Below are 18974 nucleotides of genomic sequence, written 5' to 3' on the forward strand. Positions count from 1 at the left end.
TCTGAAGAAGAATCTCGACCTGAAACGTCACCCATTTCCTCTCTCCAGAGATGCTGCATGGCCCGTTGAGTTACTCCAGCTTTTTGTGTCTATCTTCGGTTTAAACCAGCATCTGCAGCTCCTTCCAACACAGTTTCTGTGCTTATTGACTCCATGACATTTGGATGGGTACATAGACAGGAAAGGTTCAGAGGGATATAGGCCAACTAAAGGGCAAGTATGCTCCTTGACTTCACCTTGCTACACTTTGCTTTGTTTTGTTTAGTTTAGAGAGTTTCTAGATATGGCGCAGAAACAGGCCCTACCCTATCCTACACACAAGGGACAATTTACAATTATTACCAAAGCCAATTAACCTACGAACCTGTACGTCTTTGGGATGAGGGAGAAAACGGAGCACCCGGATGAAACACACGTGGTCAAAGGCAGAACGTGCAAACTCCAAACAAACAGCACTCGAGATCAGGATCGAACTGGGGTCTTTGGAGCTGTGAAGCATCAGGTCTACCAGCTGTGCCACTGTGCTGCCTGATCCATGGGGGAGCACCGATATTAGTCTTTGCACATCTTCTGGTGTGTCTTTCTCCCAAGGTCTGGTGACCACAATAATAACTTACTCTGATTCCCTTGTGATATTCCATTGGGCTGGCTCATTTGATTCATCTCCCTCTTGGAGATCAGGACCAATGAAATCCAGCCACAAATGTCCTCAGTCAGGCCTGGTAGGTCCATTGTTAGATAGGGAAGGTGTGATCTCAAGAGTGGCGACCTGTGGAATTGGTAAAAGGACTAGGGTGGAGGAAGGGAGGATGGGTGATGGGAGGGGAGTGCAGGTAGAAGTTACTTAAAATTAGATTATTCAATGTTCCACTGGTTAGTAAGCTACCCAAGTGAAATATTAGGTGCTGTTCCTCCATTTGGCGTGTGGCCTCAGTCTGGCAATGGTGGAGGCCCAGGACAGAAAGATCGATGTGCTAATGGGAAGGGGAGTGGAAATGGTTGGCAACCAGGAGATCCCATAGGCCTATGTGGACTGAGCGCAAGTGTTCAGTGAAATTGCTGCCGAGTCTACGTTTGCTAGATACAGGTGAGAACGTCCTTGATTTGCAGGAGGTTGGACAAACGTGAAGAAGCTCAAAGACACTTCCAGAATGCATAAGGACAACTATACACAAAGGTTACACATGAATGAACACACATGCACACATACTTGCACACACACTCACAGACATACATACACGCACACACATGCACATACATGTGCACACACGCACATTCACGCTCACATTTGCACACGCACCCATACATATACACACATACACATGCCAACACGCACACACACCAGTACTCGCACACACCTAAATACTCAATGGAATAGTCAACAAGGATATAGTTCAGATCAGGCATGTGGAGAATCCTCTGCAGACGACATGTAGCTGAACAGACAGAGTTTGCACCAACGCAGAGAGTTGGAGCGTGAGGGAGCGGAGACACAATTATCTGAATTGAGGGTCTCAGAGGGAAGATTAAAGACTGCACTGATTGATTATCATGTGGTCACTGGAGCAGAACACAGCTGGGCTCCTTCCATCCTTATTCCAAGAACTCTGGTAATCGTTATCCTTGGGCATTGGAGAGTGGCTGAATGAAAAATGAAATGCCAGGCAAGAGTTAGCTTATTGCCTGCATATATATATATATATATATATATCTCTCTCTCTCTCTCTCTCTCTCTCTCTCTCTCTCTCTCTCTCTCTCTCTCTCTCTCTCTCTCTCTCTCTCTCTCTCTCTCTCTCTCTCTCCCTCTCTCTCTCTCTCTCTCTCTCTCTCTCTCTGTTTCACTCCTCTCTCTCTCTCTCTCTCACTCTCCTCTCTCCCTCCTCTCTCTCTCCTCCCCCTCTCTCTCCATCTCTCTGTCTCACTCTCTCTCTCTCCCCCTAAAAAGTTCTCTCAAAAGTCCCTCTCCCCTCCCCTCTCCTCTCTCTCTCTCCCCTCTCTCTCTCTCTCTCTCTCTCTCTCTCCTCTCTCTCTCTCTCTCTCTCTCTCTCTCACTCTCTCTCCCTCTCTCCCTTCTCTCTCTCTCTCTCCCCCCCCCTCCCTCCCCCCACCTCTCTCTATCCCTCTCTCTATATATATCTCTCTCTCTCTCTGTCTCCTTGATCGGACTTTGCTGGTTTTACCTTGCACTAATTGTTATTCCCTTATCATGTATCTATACACTCGATTGCAATCATGTATTGTTTTTCCGCTGACTGGAGAGCATGCAACAGAATCTTTTCACTGCACCTTGGTACATGTGACAATAAACTAACTATAACCTTAACTTTAACTGTAGAAGCCCAACAACAGGTTGGCATTCCATGTTTTTTTTAATGCTTCTTAGAAGCTCCTCCAATGCCTGGAAACACAGGATGATGGTTATCTTATTGGATTAGTTTTCCAGATACCTAAACAAAAGACACAATGTGTTCAAATCTCATCACACCATGGGGCAGATTTAAATTCAGTTAATTAAATGATATGCAATTGAGAGCTTGTGTATGTAATGGTGGCCATGAAACTGCAGGATCGTTGTAAAAGCCCATCTGTTCCAGTAGTACTCTTCGGGGACCAGGACTGCAGGATTTCTCTGGTCTATAGCGTTCCGAAGCTGTGAGGCAGAATGCATCAGGAACCTGCCAAGGCAGCGTCGCGTGAAGCTGTAACTTCCATCAGCTCAGAGGCATTACCATCTCGGTTGACCTGTTCTGTGTCCAGCAACTCGATGCCACCAGGTACAAGGCTCACCAGCACCTCTACATCTGAAGATGGATTCTGACCCGCAATGTCATCTGTTCCTTTTCTCCAGACTTGCTGCCTGACCCACTCTGTGTCTACCCTCTACAACCGTGGATATGTACAGAGATCCAACACAGAGGGGGTGGGCAGGCTCAGACTTTATTACTTCAATGATTTAACGATTCAATGATTCTATTCAATGGTACTTCCTTGGATGTAAGAAGATGAGGGGTGATCATATCGACGTTTATAACATCACAAGGGAAATGGATAGGGTAGATGCACAGTCTTTTGTTACCCAGAGAAGGAAACATAGAAACATAGAAACATAGAAAATAGGTGCAGGAGGAGGCCATTCGGCCCTTCGAGCCAGCACCACCATTCATTGTGATCATGGCTGATCGTCCCCTATCAGGGAGTATATACAGGATACAAGATACAAGGAGTATCAGGAGCCAGAGGACATAGGTCTGGGGTGAGAAGTGATAAATTTAATAGGATCCTGAGGGGCAACGTTTTCACACAGGGAGTGGTGGGGATATGGAACGAGCTGCCAAAGGAGGTAGTTGAGGCAGGTACCATAACAACACTTGAAAGGCATTTAGACGGGTACATGGATAGGAAAGATTTAGAGGGACATGGGCAAAACATTGGCAGGTGGGTCTAGTGTAGATGGGGCATTCCAACCAGTGTGGGTGTCGGCGTGAAAGGCCTGTTTCTGTGCTATGTGATTCTATGACTATGTCTCCTGCAATCTGGCAAACTTATTGATGCATTGCACACTCGCTGTATCCTGCCTGTTTGTATCATTTGCTAGTATGGCAATTCCAATGCACAGGAACGCAAGAGGCTAAAGAGGGTGGTGGACCATCATGGGCATAGCCCTCCATCACCTTCAAAACTATCTACATGAGGCACCGATTCAAGAATGCGGAGTCTATCAACGAGGATCTCCACCCGCCAGGCTGTACCCACTTCTCACTCCTAGTAGTGAGAAGAAAACATGACCCAGATGGTATGAACCCTCGATGACATCAGGAGGTACAGAATCCTGAAGTCCCACCATCATGGTTTACTGATGGCAAATCAGCAGAAATTGATTGCCTGCAAAGGCTCTGTGGGCTGAATGGGCTCCTTCGTGGTGTCATAAAGAAATATGGAGTATCCTTTGACCACAGACTTCCATTCATTGGCAAGTCAAGTGTTCACTCACAGGCCTATTCCTGGTCTGAGAGTTTCTGCCTCAAGAAGTGCCTCATATTTACCTCCCAACCTTTTAGCCCTTATCACAAACCCATACCTTATTGTTTTAGACACACCTGCTGTGGTAGTTGCTTTTAATTCCATTTTCCACATTTGCCCTATTTAAATGCAAGCACTTTCATAGATCATAGATCATAGAACATAGGGCAGCACAGCACAGGAACAGGCCCTTTTGGCCCACAATGTCTGTGGTGTGCATGATGCCAGGTTAAACTAATTTCCTCTGCCTGTACATGATCAATATCTCTCCATATCCTGCATGTCCAAGTGCCTATCTAAAAGCTTTTTAAAGATCACTATTGTCTCTTCCTCCACAACCAACCGTTCCAAGCACTCACCACTTTTTTGAGTAAGACGCTTGCCTTGCACATCTCCTTTAAACTTACGGCTCTGAACTTAAAGCGAGGCACTCTAGTCTTTGTCAACTCCATTCCATTCCAAAAGGTTCTGACATCCACGCTTGTGCAGTGTACAACTAATTGGGAAAGGGCCTGCCCCACGAGCATGCGACTCCATGCGGCAAGCGCGACCTAACGTGATCGCTTGAGCCGTACGGCCTCGCGGGGCCGGTCCCACTTCGATCGCCAGAGCCGTATGGAGTTGTGTGGAACTGGTCCCGACATCGCACGGGGCTCCGAAAAACTGACCGTGTTCAAAAATTCCGCGCGGCAATGGCTTGCCGGCTCACAGCAGCCTCGATGCCGTACGCACTGCCTCGACGGGCATACGCAGCGTCTCGACGCCGGATGCAGCGTCTGGATGCCGTACGTCATGCGCGAACATCCCGCGGACTTCGCTCGAACTTCATGTCACTCACTCGACCTCTGCATGGCACACGCTTCCGGTTTGGTCGCGCTTGCCGCATGCAGTCGCATGCTGGTGGGACCGGCCCTGTACGGGGATCACTCGACCGCCACGCGGCCCCCACTTCCGGTTTGGTCGCGCTTGCTACATGCAGGTCGCATGCTCGTGGGATAGGCCCTTAAGAACGTTGATTTCTCTAATTTCAAGTAAATCCTGCATTTCTCTCAACCCCCCCCCCCCCCCCCCCCCACCCCCCCCCCCCCCCCCCCCCCCCCCCCCCCCCCCCCCCCCCCCCCCCCCCCCCCCCCCCCCCCCCCCCCCCCCCCCCCCCCCCCCCCCCCCCCCCCCCCCCCCCCACCCCCCACCCCCCCACCCTCACCCATCCTAGTCATCTTACTAGTTCCACCGTTCACATTCCTATACCTCTATCATTAGCACATCTTCCCCAGGCAACAATGGGCCATTATGGACTCCACTGTTCTGGAGGTCATGTGTTGCCTGTCCTTCTCTATGTTTCAGTCTGACCCAAAACGTCACCTATTCCTTTTTCTCCAGAGATGCTGCCTTAGCCCGCTGAGTTACTCCAGAATTCTATGTTTATCATTTGACATCTACCCTATCTATGCCTTTCATAATTTTGTAGTTTAGTTTAGTTTATTGCCACGTGTGTTGAGGTACAGTGAACAGCTTTTGTTGCATGCTAACGGGTTAGCGGAAAGACAATGCATGATTAATACGTATACTTCTATTAGGTCATCCCTCAAGCATAATGTTCCAGAGAAAGCAATCCAAGGTTGTCCAACCTCTTCTCACAGCTAATACCTTCTAATCCAGGCAGCTTTCTGGTAAATTCCATTTGCAAAAGTTTCCGTTTGGAGCAGAAGAAAAAACTATAAACCACCCACAAAGAGCAAAATAACCTTTAACTTGCGTGTTTTGCATTCTCTGGCACTGGCAAGCCATAATCCGAGCTGATTGTCATCAAGTCTCCCTTGCTGGTTTAATATTTCTCTAGAATTCCCGGAAAGTTCCCCAAAGGGTAAAATCTTGACAGGAGATGAGGAGAAGGATTTTAAAACCGTGAGTCTTATGGTCCAGAATACACGGGAAAGAAGTGGGAGCAGGGTTGACGGGAACTTTAAAAGTAAATATTTGGCAAAACTCATGTAGAAATTCAGCTGTTGGGAACGTAAAGGGGAGGGGGGCTGGATTGGGTTTCTCCACTGAAGAGTTGGAATAAATAGAACTTAGAACATAAAACAAAGAACATGGATCGTAGAACACAGGGCAGTATGGTGGCACAGTGGTAGGGGTGGTTTTACAGCGCCAGAGACTCGTGTTTGATCTTGACTACGGGTGCTGTCTGTTCGGAGTTTATACGCTCACCCGTGACCTGTGTGGGATTTCTCCAGGATCTCCGGTTTCCTCCCACACTCCAAAGACGTACAGGTTAGCAGGTTAATTGGCTTGGTAAAATCGTAAATTGTCCCTAGTGTGTGCAGAATAGTGTTAATGTGCGATGATAGCTGGTTGGAATGGACTTGTTTGGCCGAAGGGATTCTTTCTGCACTGTATCTCTGAACTAGACTCTGAGCCAAACGTGGGACGTGGAACGTGGAACGTGGAACAGAGGACAGCACAGGAACGGGTCCTTCAGTTCACAATGCTTGTGCCGAACAAGGTGCCAAGTTAAACTGATCTCCTCTGCCTGTACATGGTCCATATCCCTTCATTTCCTGCACTTCCATGTGCCTATCTAGATGCCTCTTAAACACCACTATTGTATCTCCCTTCACCACTATCATGACAATGTGTTCCAGGCCTCCACTACTGTCTATGTAACAAAACTTGCCTCACACATCTCCATTAAACCTCTCACCTTATAGCAATGCGCTTCAGTGTTGGATATTTCCCCCAATGACAGAGATTAAAATTTTCACTGACTTCTCTGATGGGGCAGTACAGCGACACAGCAGGTAGAGCTGTTGCCTCAGACCACCAGTGACCCTCCCTGTTCCCCCCCCCCCCCCCCCCCCCACACGTGTAAAACACAAGGTGTCTGTATCTGTCCCAAAGATTTTTGAAAGTTGTAATTGTATCCATTTGTATAGCTTCCTGTGGCAGCTCATTCCAGATACAGACTACCCTCTGAGTGAAAAATTGTGGTCTCTTTTAAGCCTCATCCCTCTTAACTTAAACCTGTGCCCTTTAGTTTTAGAATCGACTGCTGTGGAAATAAGATTGCAGGCATTAATATTATGCATCTCTTGGTTTAATAGATTTGGACAGATACTTGAATAGGCAAGGAATATAATATTCCGCGGTTTATATTTTCTGTCTGTGTTTTAATGTAGTTTTTGTTATTTTTTCTTGGGGTGTGTGTGTGGGGGGTGGGGGGGTGGGGTGGGAGGGGGGGGGGGGAAAACTTTTTAAATCTCTCCCTGCACTGGAGACCCGACCTTTTTTCGTCGGGTTTCCGTTGTCGTTGGGGCCGCAACGAGGAGCGGCCTCCAACAGGAAGAAGCCGGGGACTCTGGTGCTACGACTCACCGTCGCCGTCGCGGGGCTGGCCGAGTCCGGAGCGGGTGGAGCGGTGGAGGAGCGCTGATGCTGCTGCTGCTGCTGCTACCGGAGAGTCGGAGGCTCCAACGGCATGTCTGTGGACGGCGGCACGGGAGCCCGCGGCTCCCTGGAGGGAGACCGCTTTTCAGGGCTCCTGCAATGGCGACTCCCCCCGCCCGAGTTGCGGGGTTGAAGAGCTCCTAGAGCGGGGCCTAACATCACTGCCCCGCGCGGCTTGGAAGGGCCGCGGGACTCTGCGAGCGCACGCCGGGGGCTCTAACAGCAAGACCCGGTGTGCGACCTCGCATCACCCGGCGTGGCTTTAATGGCCACGGGACAATCGCCATCGCCAGCCGGGGGCTTTGACTTTGACTCTGACATCGGGGGGGGGAGAGTGCAGTGTAGAGATAAGTGTTTTTGGCCTTCCATCACAATGACGTGATGGATGTTTATGTAAATTATGTTGTGTTGTTGTGTCTTGGGTCTATTTGTTTGTAATGTATGGCTGCAGAAACGGCATTTCGTTTGGACCTCAAGGGGTCCAAATGACAATTAAATGTATCTTGTATCTTGTATCTTGTATCTTGTATCTTGTATATTATTGACCTAATGCAGGCAAATGGGATTGGCGTAGGAGCCAAATGGGTCAGTATGGATGGAGTGGGCCAAATGGCCTGTTTCTGCCCTGTATGGTTCTAAGTCTCCCTGTGATTTGCACTCATCACTAACTCCTCAACCCAGAGAATAGCTCTTCCCGTATTCAATCTCCCTTTGTCACTTTTAATGGCACTGATAATCTCGTACATCTGTGGGCCTTTGAAGTTTATCCCTTTAGACTAGTTGTGGGAAATTACCCGTTCAGAGTTTAATCAAAGTTGGCATGGTCATTTTTAACTCTCTGCTCTTCTATGTTTAAATTCAGGTAAATGCACTTTTTTCTAATGATATGTCAGATGCTATAGTTGAATATTCATCTCTTGGACAGAACATTAAACTGTGGTCCTGTCAGTCCTCTCAAGTGTATGTGAAAGACCCCATGGCTATCCTGGTACATAAAGCAAAGTTATTTCTGGAGTGTGTGCCTCTAACCAACTTCATTGACATCGTTTATTTTATCGTTGCTGTTTTGGGATCTTGCTTTGCCTTGATGTTTGGTCCTTCATTACAACTAGCGTCACAGAGTCATAGCTCATACAATACAGAAACAATCCTGATCAGAGTAATTCCATTCAGACTTTACTTTGCACTAAAGAGATACAGCACGGAAACAGGCCCATCGGCCCACCGAGTCCGCGCAGAACAACGATTACCCAATGCACTAGCTCCATTCTACACACTTGGACAATATAAAGAAGCCAATTAAACTACAAACCTGCTCATCATTGTAGAGTGGGGGTAAACCGGAGCACCTGGAGGAAACCTATGGAGAACGTACAATCTCCATAGGGGCTGCAGCCATAATCATGATCAAACCCTGGTCTCTGTCGCTGTGAGGCTGAGAGAATGGAGCGGCTGGGCTTGTACACTCTGGAATTTAGAAGGATGAGAGGTAATCTTATTGAAACATATAAGATTGTTAAGGGTTTGGACATGCTCGAGGCAGGAAACATGTTCCTGATGCAGCAGCATCTATGGAGCGAAAGAAATAGGCAACGTTTCGGGCCAAAACACTTTTTCAGACGAAGAAAGGTTTTGGCCCGAAACGTTGCCTATTTCCTTTGCTCCATAGATGCTGCTCCACCCGCTGAGTTCCTTCAGCATTTTTGTGTACCTTCGATTTTCCAGCATCTGCAGTTCCTTCTTAAACAACATGTTCCTGATGTTTGGGGAGTCCAGAACCAGGGGCCACAGTTTAAGAATAAGGGGTAAGCATTTTAGAACGGAGACGAGGAATTACTTTTTCTCACAGAGAGTTGTGAGTGTGGAATTCTCTGTCTCAGAGGGCGGTGGAGGCAGGTTCTCTGGATACTTTCAAGAGAGAGCTAGATAGGGCTCTTAAAGATAGCGAAGTCAGGGGATTATGGGGAGAAGGCAGGAACGGCGTACTGATTGGGGATGATCAGCCATGGTCACATTGAATGGCGATGCTGGCTCGAAGGGCCAAATGGACTACTCCTGCACTTATTGCCTATTGTCTATTCTATTCTATTAAGGCCGCAACTGCTATGCCACAGTTCGTTTTCTTCAATCCACCCGCATCCGTTTACGTCGTTTATTATCCAGCCAAATCACTGTGTAAATCACCCTGGCCATGCTCTCATTTCACTCCTGCCATCAGAAGGCAGGTACAGGAGTCTGCAAATCATGACCTCCAGGTTCAAGAACAGCTTCTTCCCCACAACCATCAAGAGTCAAAAGTCAAGAGTGTTTAATTGTCATAAATGTCAGCGGAACAATAAATTTCCTGCGTGCAGCAATACAACAGGCCGGTAAACACTGTACTCAAAGATAACGTAATAAAAATAGTTCAATATATCAAAAACCTATCAAGCTATCAAACATTACAAACACCAAATAAACCATGAACTTTGAACTGCCTTGTTGCACTAGGGACTTTGGGATTTCTTTGCACTAGTATAGGGATGTAAAATAAATACTAGACTAAGTGGGGCTGGTTGGGTCCCTGTCACACGGGAAGTCTGGACCCCCAATGCAACGCATCCCCCTACGCAATATCCCACCACTCACCCATAGCCCCCAACTGTGCAGGAGTGGCTCATTGCCCCTCATCCCCAGCACTCCCTCACCCTCCTCTTCACCCTCCCTCTTCTTCCCCCTCTCCTCCTCCCCTCCCCAATCACTTCCTCACCTCTTCCTCCCTCCCTCCCGCCCTCCCTCCCTCCCTAACTCCTCTCCCCTTCCTACCCCCCTCCTGTCCCTCTATCCCCAACCTCCCCCACTCCTCACCTCTCCCTATCCCCCCACTATCCCTCTCTCCCCCCACATGCCCTCCTCCCCCATCTATTCCCCACTCCCCCCTCCTCTCTCTCTATATCAGAACCTGAGGGGCAACACAGAGGATGGTGGGTGTATGGAACGTGCTGCCAGATGATGTAGTTGAGTATAACAACGTTTAACACGTAATTGGACAGGTACATGGAGATAGGAGAACGTTTAGAGGGTTTTGGGCCAAATGCAGGCAGATGGGACTGGTGTGGATGTGGGCAAGTTAGGCTGAAGGGATAGGAATGATTTAGAGGGATAAGAGCCAAATGTGGGCAAATGGGACTAGCTTAGACAGAGCATCTTGTATGACTTTAGACTTTAGGTTAGACTTTAGTGATGAGATGGGCCAAAGGGCCTGATTCTGTACTGTATGACTCTGTGACTACAATTAAAAGATTCATTTTCTTTCCCTCTGTTGCTGAGACTGGAGCATTGATAGTCCAGGCTTCCAGCAACTGCAGAGTCACGTTGCACAGAGAGCGTTGGCAACAAGCAAGAGTCTAAATCACACAATAAAGTGATAAACGTCAACTAAGTTTTGGAAAAATTGCAGATCATTGCATAAAATATTCTCAGATGATGCACCACGTTTACACACTTGTTTATTTTGAAGGTTAGGAGAGGCAAGATTGCTGATGATTGAGAATTGTATTAAAAGTGTATGCTGAGGTATAACCCCGTCTATCATTTATCAAAGTTTTACACAATTGATCTTCCCAACATTCCTTAATGTAAAAACTGCAGCAATGTATCAATTACAAGGATTGAGGAACATTGAAAAAGATAGTGAACTCTCCTGATCATAAGAAAATAAAACCATTAACTTTAACGGAAATAAAACCATTTGGCGTCACAGAGACGCAGCTGATAGAGCCGCTGCTTCTCAGTGTCAGAGTGTCAGAGACCGAGGTTCAATCCTGACCTCGGGTGCTGTCTCTGTGGAGTTTACACGTTCTACCGGTTTCCTCCGAGTGCTCTGGCTTCCTCCCACATTGCAAAGACGTGGAGGTTTGTAGGTTAACTGGCCTCTGTAAATTGCCTCCTAATATTTCGGGAGTGGATGAAAAAGTGGGATAACAAAAACAGAGCTAGTACAAATAGCTGATTTATAGTCGGCATGGACTTGGTTGGCCGAAGGGTCTGTTTCCATGCTGTATTTCTCAGCTTATATATAATTTTTATACATATATTTCCTTCAGACCTTTTCTTAGTCCTTCATTTATTTATTCCCTTATTGTTTATTTTATCGGTCCTTTGTTATAGTCATAAAGTCATAAACTGTCCCTACAGCATGGAAACAGGCCCTCCCAAACAACTCACAGAACTCCTCCAATACTTGTCTACCTATGTGTCACACCAAGAGGGCCCTCCCCCATCATCTCCAAACAACACCTTCATCCCCCACCAGGATGGCTCCCATTTCCTCGAAGGAGCAACCCCATACCCAGCCACTGACACTACAGTGAACCCTCATCTCCATTTCCTCAAAACACAACTTGACGCCTCCATACTATCCCCCCTCTACCTCCATTACATGGCTCAAATCTGCTTCCACACCTATGTTCATCTAGACACCTCAGACACTCTCCCTGCCGTCTCTGACACTTCCCATTCCACCTCACTCTCTAGGGGATAGACCCTCACCCCCCACTGACTCACATCTTCTGGACCATGGACGTCCCCTGTAAAGACTCACCCCTCTCCCACACCTCCATCCCCACACCAGGATGGCCTCAAAGCCTTCAGGGAACGGGGATTTCCTCGACCATAGAGGCTCGCACCAACCTATACCCAGCAACACTGCTCACTCTCCTCCGCCTAGCGGAGTCCCCTGGTCCTCACCCTCAGCCGGCAAATACAACTTTACGTTTGACTCCTCCCATTTCCTCCAAACACAAGGCGTAGCTATGAGCACACGCATGGGCCCCAGCTACGCCTGCCTCTTTGTCGGGTACGTCGAACAATCCGTGTTCAATACGTAGCAGGGCCCCATCCCCGACCTCTACCTCCGTTACACCCCTCGTTCTTCTGGCCTCCGCAAAGACCCGCTCCCTCCGCAACTCCTTGTGACGATTGCTTTGGGGCCACCTCCTGCACCCACACACAACTGACTGACTTCATCCACTTCACCACCAGCTTCCATCCGGCACTCAAATACACCTGGACCATTTCCGACACTTCCCTACCATTCCTTGACCTCACCATCTCCATCGCAGGGGATAGACTTCTGACCGACATACACTACAAAGCCCTGTAGTTTCCCCTTCCTTAACCCTCGATCTGTCTCCTCTCTGCATCTCTCCTTTTTTCCTTCCTGTAACAGATTTAGTTTTGCTATGAAAGTTTCCAGGATGCTGGATTTTCCAGATCTGCAGTTTTTTGAACCCATTTAAAGGCCCACAAAATGTTCTATGTGACCAATGTTGCTTATTTTGGCTTTCTCTCTATCTCTCCTTCTCCTGTAACAGATTTAGTTTTGCTATGAAACCATGCTGGGAATTTTTCAGAAAGACAATGTTATTGACAGTGCCTCACTCTTGATGAGTAGTCTGGAATTGAATTGATGGGCATTGATGGCTTACATAAAGAAGATTGGAATTGGAACCAGAGGATCACCCAAACCAACCTCCCTTCCATTGACTCCATCTACGCTTCATGATACCTCGGCAAGGTCACCAACATGATCAAGGACCAGTCTCATCCTGGCCACTCCCTCTTCTCCCCTCTCCCATCAGGCAAGAGGTTCAGAATTGTGAAAACGTATACCTCCAGATTCAGGGACAGTTTCTTCCCAACTGCTATCAGGCAACTGAACCATCCTACCAACAACTAGAGAGCAGACCTGACCTCAAATCGACCTCGTTGGAGATCTTTGAACTATCTATAATTGGACCTTATATCTGATTCACTTTGTTGTTTCAGTGCAGTGCACTGTGGACGGTTTCTTCAGAAGGAGGTTCCCGACTCAAAACATCACCCATCCTTTTTCTCCAGAGATGTTGCCTGACCCGCTGAGTTGCTCCAACATTTTGTGTTTAAACTTGATAGATTTCCACAACCAGTTATACAAGAGACAAATTTGTTGAACTGACGGGCAGGTGGATGAATAGATATCTCTGATAGGATAAATCTGGGGTGACCATGAGAAATGCTGCAGACAAGTGTAAAGGATGTTAGTTGATACTATTAGAATGGCAATGAAGCACATTTCCATGTATTTATTGGTCTGAGTTCCTGCTTTTGACTGCTCTCTAGTGGCATCAGGTAGGACTGCAGGTCTGCAGAACTCAAATCATGATAGGAAGCTGTGGTGACTGCAAGAATACAACAGAATTGGATGTGGGGAGCACGGTGGGGCAACAAAAGAGTTGCTGCATCGCAGAGCCAGAGACCCGGGTTTGACTATGGGTGCTGCCTGTACAGAGTTTGTACATTCTCCCTGTGACCGTGTGGGTTTTCTCCATGTGCTCCGTTTTCCTCCAATATTCCAAAGATATGCTTTTTTTGTGTATTAAGTGGCTTCTGTAATTTGTCCCCTAGTGTGTAGGTTGGAAGTAGTGTGGCGGGATTGCTGGCCAGAGCAGACTAGGTGGGCTGAAGGGTCTGTTTCCACGCTGTATCTCCTGATGTGTGCTCAGTGCCGGTTCTGAGACAGCTATAGAGTTACAGAAATACACAGCATGGACACAGGGTACAGGGCATTCTGACCCAGCACATCCACCCAAACCATAGTACAGAGCAACACTAGAACAGGCCCTTTGGCCCACAATGTCCATGACAGCTATGGTGCCAAGTTAAACTAATCTCCTCTGCCTGCACGTGATCCATATCCTCCATTCCCAGCATATTCAAAGTATTCAAAGGTTTTTATTAGTCACATTCACATACACCGAGGTGTAATGAAGTGAAATGCTTTTTGCCATTTTGCAGCACACAAAAAAAGAATACAGACATAACACCAATGAGAGTCTTAAACACAAAGAACATCCCCCCACAATGGCTCCCACCATGAGGGAAGGCACAAAGTCCAGTCCCCAACCCCAGTTCACCCATAGTCGGGCCTATTGAGGCCTCCACAGTTGCCTCTACAGAGGCCCGATGTTCCTGGCCGTTCTCACTGGGTGGTGGTGCTCCGGCATCGGGAGAGTCCTCACAGCGGCATGGGAACCCTGGAACGGCCGCCTCCGTACTGGAGGCCGCGGCTTCTGAAGCCGACAAGGCCGCGCTGGATGGAGCTCCACAACTGGCGATCTCGTCGAGAGATCCCAGGCTCCCGGTGTAAAGTTTGGCGCCGCCGCCCGCAGCTGGCCGCTCCACAGTCCCGCAGCTCCGCGATGTTGTTCCCGGTGGTCTCAGCTCACCGGAGCTCCAGCGCGGCAACCCAGGCAAGGCATCGCTCGCTCCACGATAGCGCTCCAGCGCTGTGCCGCTGCCGAAGTCGAGGTTCTGGGCGGTCCGCGACAGGAAACGCCGCTCCAGGCCCGCTGGTAGGCTGCGAGGACGGGTCAAAGCTGCAGCCCGGAGAAAAGCTGCCTCTCCGACCAGGTAGGGACCCTGAAAGGCAGTTTCCCCATTCCCACCCCCCACACAAAAAAGTCTAGACCTCCAAACAAAACACTTTAACTAACTAAAAATAAAAATAAAACGGTGAAAAGGCAGAAAACTGCTGGCAGGGCAGCCGCGCACAGGACAGCGCCCCCTCCTTCCATGTGCCTAAATAAATACCTCTTAAATGCAACTCTCCTATCTGCCTCCTCTGCCTCCACCGCCTCCCACGGCATCATGTTCCAGGCATTCTGCAGATGCTGGAATCTTGCGTAGAACAACGTGTTGGAGTAAGTCAGCGGGTTGGGTTTCATCTCCGGAAGACATGTATAGATGACATTTTGGATGAGGACTAATTCAGCATGTTTGTGGTGGGGGGGGGGGGGGGGGGAGAAAGCTGGAAAAGAGGTACGGTTGGGACAAAGCCTAGCTGCATGGGTGAGGGGTGGCACAGTGGTCCAGCGGTAGAGTTGCTGATTTACAGCGCTTGCAGCACCAGAAACGGGGGTTTGACCCCAAATATGGGTGCTGTCTGTATGAAGTTTGTATGTGACCATGTGGGTTTTCTCCGAGATCTTCGGTTTCCTCCCTAACTCTAAAGATGTACAGGTTTGCAGGTTAAATGGCTTGGATTTGTAGACTTGGTATAAGTTTAAATTGTCCCTAGTATGTGTAGGATAGTGTTAATGTGCGGGGATCACTAGTCAGCGCAGACTCGGTAGGCCAAAGGGCCTGTTCCCAGGCTGTATCTCTAAATTAAACTAAACTAAACTAAACGCAACCTTGCTCCGTGTAAAAAACTTGCACCAAACATCTCCCTTGAACTTTGCCCCTCTCATTCTAAAATTATGCCCTCTTGTCTTTGATATCTCCACCCTTGGAATTAATGCCACTTCCCAGCACTTGGCCGGTAGCCTTCCATGTCAAGGTGATTCAAGTCCTTGTGAAAACACATTAAACACTTTAATCACCTCTTCAGCAGTGCGTCCCAAGTACTCACCACTCTCTGGGTGGAATAGGTTCATCTCATATCCTCCCTAAATCTCTTACGCTTCCCTTAGGTCCATGTCTTCTAGTTTATTCACCTCTATTGAGGGAAACAAATTTATTGCGTCTAGCCTTGTAACAAATAAAATTCCCCTCCTCTCTCCAAAGGTAGATCTCTGAGAACCTTTCTCACAGCTCCATCTCTGTACCATCTATCACTTGCCAGGCTTTGTCCCAAGCCCTCCTCCTTTCCAGCTTTCACTCCCCAAATGAAATCATTCTGAATCAGTTCCAGTCCGAAACGTCATCTATCCATGTCCTCTGGAGCTGCTGCCTGACCCGCTGACTTACCCCAGCACCTTGTGTCGTATGCAAGATTTCAGTATCTGCAGGATATGTCAAGTCAAGTCAAGTCAAGTTTATTTGTCACATACACATACGAGATGTGCAGTGAAATGAAGGTGGCAATGCTCGCAGACTTTTGTGCAAAAGACAAACAACCAAACAACCAAACAAACTATAAACACAATCATAACACACATATTCTTTTACATAATAAATAATGGAAGGAAAAACGTTCAGTAGAGTTAGTCCCTGGTGAGATAGGCGTTTACAGTCCGAATGGCCTCTGGGAAGAAACTCCTTCTCAACCTCTCCGTTCTCACAGCATGGCAACGGAGGCATTTGCCTGACCGTAGCAGCTGGAACAGTCTGTTGCAGGGGTGGAAGGGGTCTCTCATGATATTGTTGGCTCTGGAGTTGCACCTCCTGATGTATAGTTCCTGCAGGGGGGCAAGTGAAGTTCCCATGGTGCGTTCGGCCGAACGCACTACTCTCAGCAGAGCCTTCTTGTCCTTGGCAGAGCAATTCCCAGACCAGATGGTAATGTTCCCGGACAAGATGCTTTCCACCGCCGCTGCGTAGAAGCACTGGAGGATCCTCGGAGACACTTTGAATTTCCTCAATTGCCTGAGGTGGTAAAGGCTCTGTCTTACTAGTAACATCTCCTTGGTGACCATCCATCAATAAAAACACAATGCTACAAATTTAATTTTGTTTAGTTTTGTTTAGTTTAGAGATACAGCAGGTTAGCATACAACAGTTTAGGATACAGCATGGAAATAGATCCTTCAACCCACTGCGCCGACCAGCGATCCCTGCACACTAACACTAACCTATACACACTTCAGGACAAATTACAATTATACCAAACAAATTAGCCTACCAACTGTACATCTTTGGAGTGTTGGAGAAAGCCGGAGATCCCAGAGAAAACCAATGCAGGTCATGGGGAGAACGTACAAACTCCGTACTGTTAGCATCTGTAGTCAGGATCAAATCCGGGTCTCTGGTGCTGTGAGGCAGCAAATCTACTGCCCTAAGCCACTGTGCTGCCCTTATTGTTAGGTTCCTGGAGAGTTTATCCCAGTGGAATAACATTTCGATGAAGGAAACAAATATTCATAACCATTAATTTGTACCAATATCCCGCAGGAATAATATTAATTGGTTTCAAGTCCCATGACTTTAATATTCTCTGCAAATCCAAAGATTCAGAACACAACTACCACCCTAAGGAATGCTATTTTTCAAGATCAAAGGTGAATTTTTATTGGCCCAGAAATTAAGAATCAATAAAGGCAGTCCACTAGGATCCTAAATATCTTGCTTCCCTTCCAGTTCTGTAGTGACAGGTGGGACCAGGGTAGAAATCACAGATACTTTTTAGTTTAGATTTAGGTTTAGATTTATTATCGTCATGTGTATTGAAGTAGAGTGAAAAGCTTTGTTTCACATGCTGCCAACACAGATCAGATAACACCCGACCTATCCATTATCTCCAGAGATGCTGCCTTACACGTTGAGTTACTCCAGCACTTTGTGTCCCACTGTGCAGTTCTATCTTTTATTGAGCAATGTCCCTTCACCAGGTCAAGTTGAGTCGAGTTTATTGTCAAATGCACAGGTACAGTGAAAAGCTATGTTTTGCAAGGTATCCAAACAGATCAGATACACTGTACATTAATACAATCAAGTCAAACTCAAGTACAATAGATTGAGCAAAGGGGAAGGTACAGAGTGCAGAATATAGTTCTCAACATTGTAGCGCATTGTAGCACATCAGCTGAGATGCCTGTTGATATAGTCAGCGGGTACTATTGTAGGTGCAGCAGTCCTTCTACCATTGACGCGGGGCATTTGTGTGATCCTGACAGGTTCTCAGTGTCTAAGGACATGGGACAGGACAGCATAAGGCCAGGCCCTTCGGCCCACAAGGTCCCTGCCAAACATGATATCAAGACCAACTTTTTATTTTACAGTTGGAGATACAGCACGGAAACAGGCCCTTCGGCCCACAGAGTTCGCACTGACTAGTGATCAGCCCTACGGCAACTCTACGGATTAGGCCCCATCAATGGACAGACGACATTTCAGGTTAGAACCTCTCTTGACAGCACTGGAGTGTACTTACTTGCACTCGCTGGAGTTTAGAAGGATGAGGGGACACCTCATTGAAACTTACCGAGTGGTGAAAGGCATGGATAAAGTGGATGTGGAGAGGATGTTTCCACTAGTGAGAGTGTCTAAGACCAGAGGCGCAGTCTCAGATTAAAAGGACGTACCTTGAGAAAGAAGATGAGGAGGAATTTCTTTAGCCAGTGTGTGGTGAATCTGTGGAATTCATTGCCTCAGATGGTTATTGTGGCCAAGGCACTACTTTATGGTGAGAAGGCAGGAGAATGAGGTTGAGAAGGAAAGATAGATGAACCACGATTGAATAGCGGAGTAGACTCGATGGGCCAAATGGACTAATTCTGTTCCTATGACTGATGAACGTATGAGTACAACTTTGAAACATGTCTGCTGCAGGGCATGCATGCCCATGACCTGTCCAAAGGAATAAACTGAGCACAATTAGGCTTCCAGTGGTCTAGTTGCCGGCTTGGAGAGGATTCTGATGTTGATTCCTTGATCCTACCGGTAGATTTGTGGGATTTAGTGGAGGATGGCTAGGCAGACTCAATTAATGTGAACAACAGTATCTGTTTCTTCACCAGCAGCAGAATAGTGTGGCGATCAAGAGTTGT

Source organism: Leucoraja erinacea, chromosome 17 (genome assembly GCF_028641065.1).
Source record: "Leucoraja erinacea ecotype New England chromosome 17, Leri_hhj_1, whole genome shotgun sequence".
Classification (NCBI taxonomy): Eukaryota; Metazoa; Chordata; class Chondrichthyes; order Rajiformes; family Rajidae; genus Leucoraja; species Leucoraja erinaceus.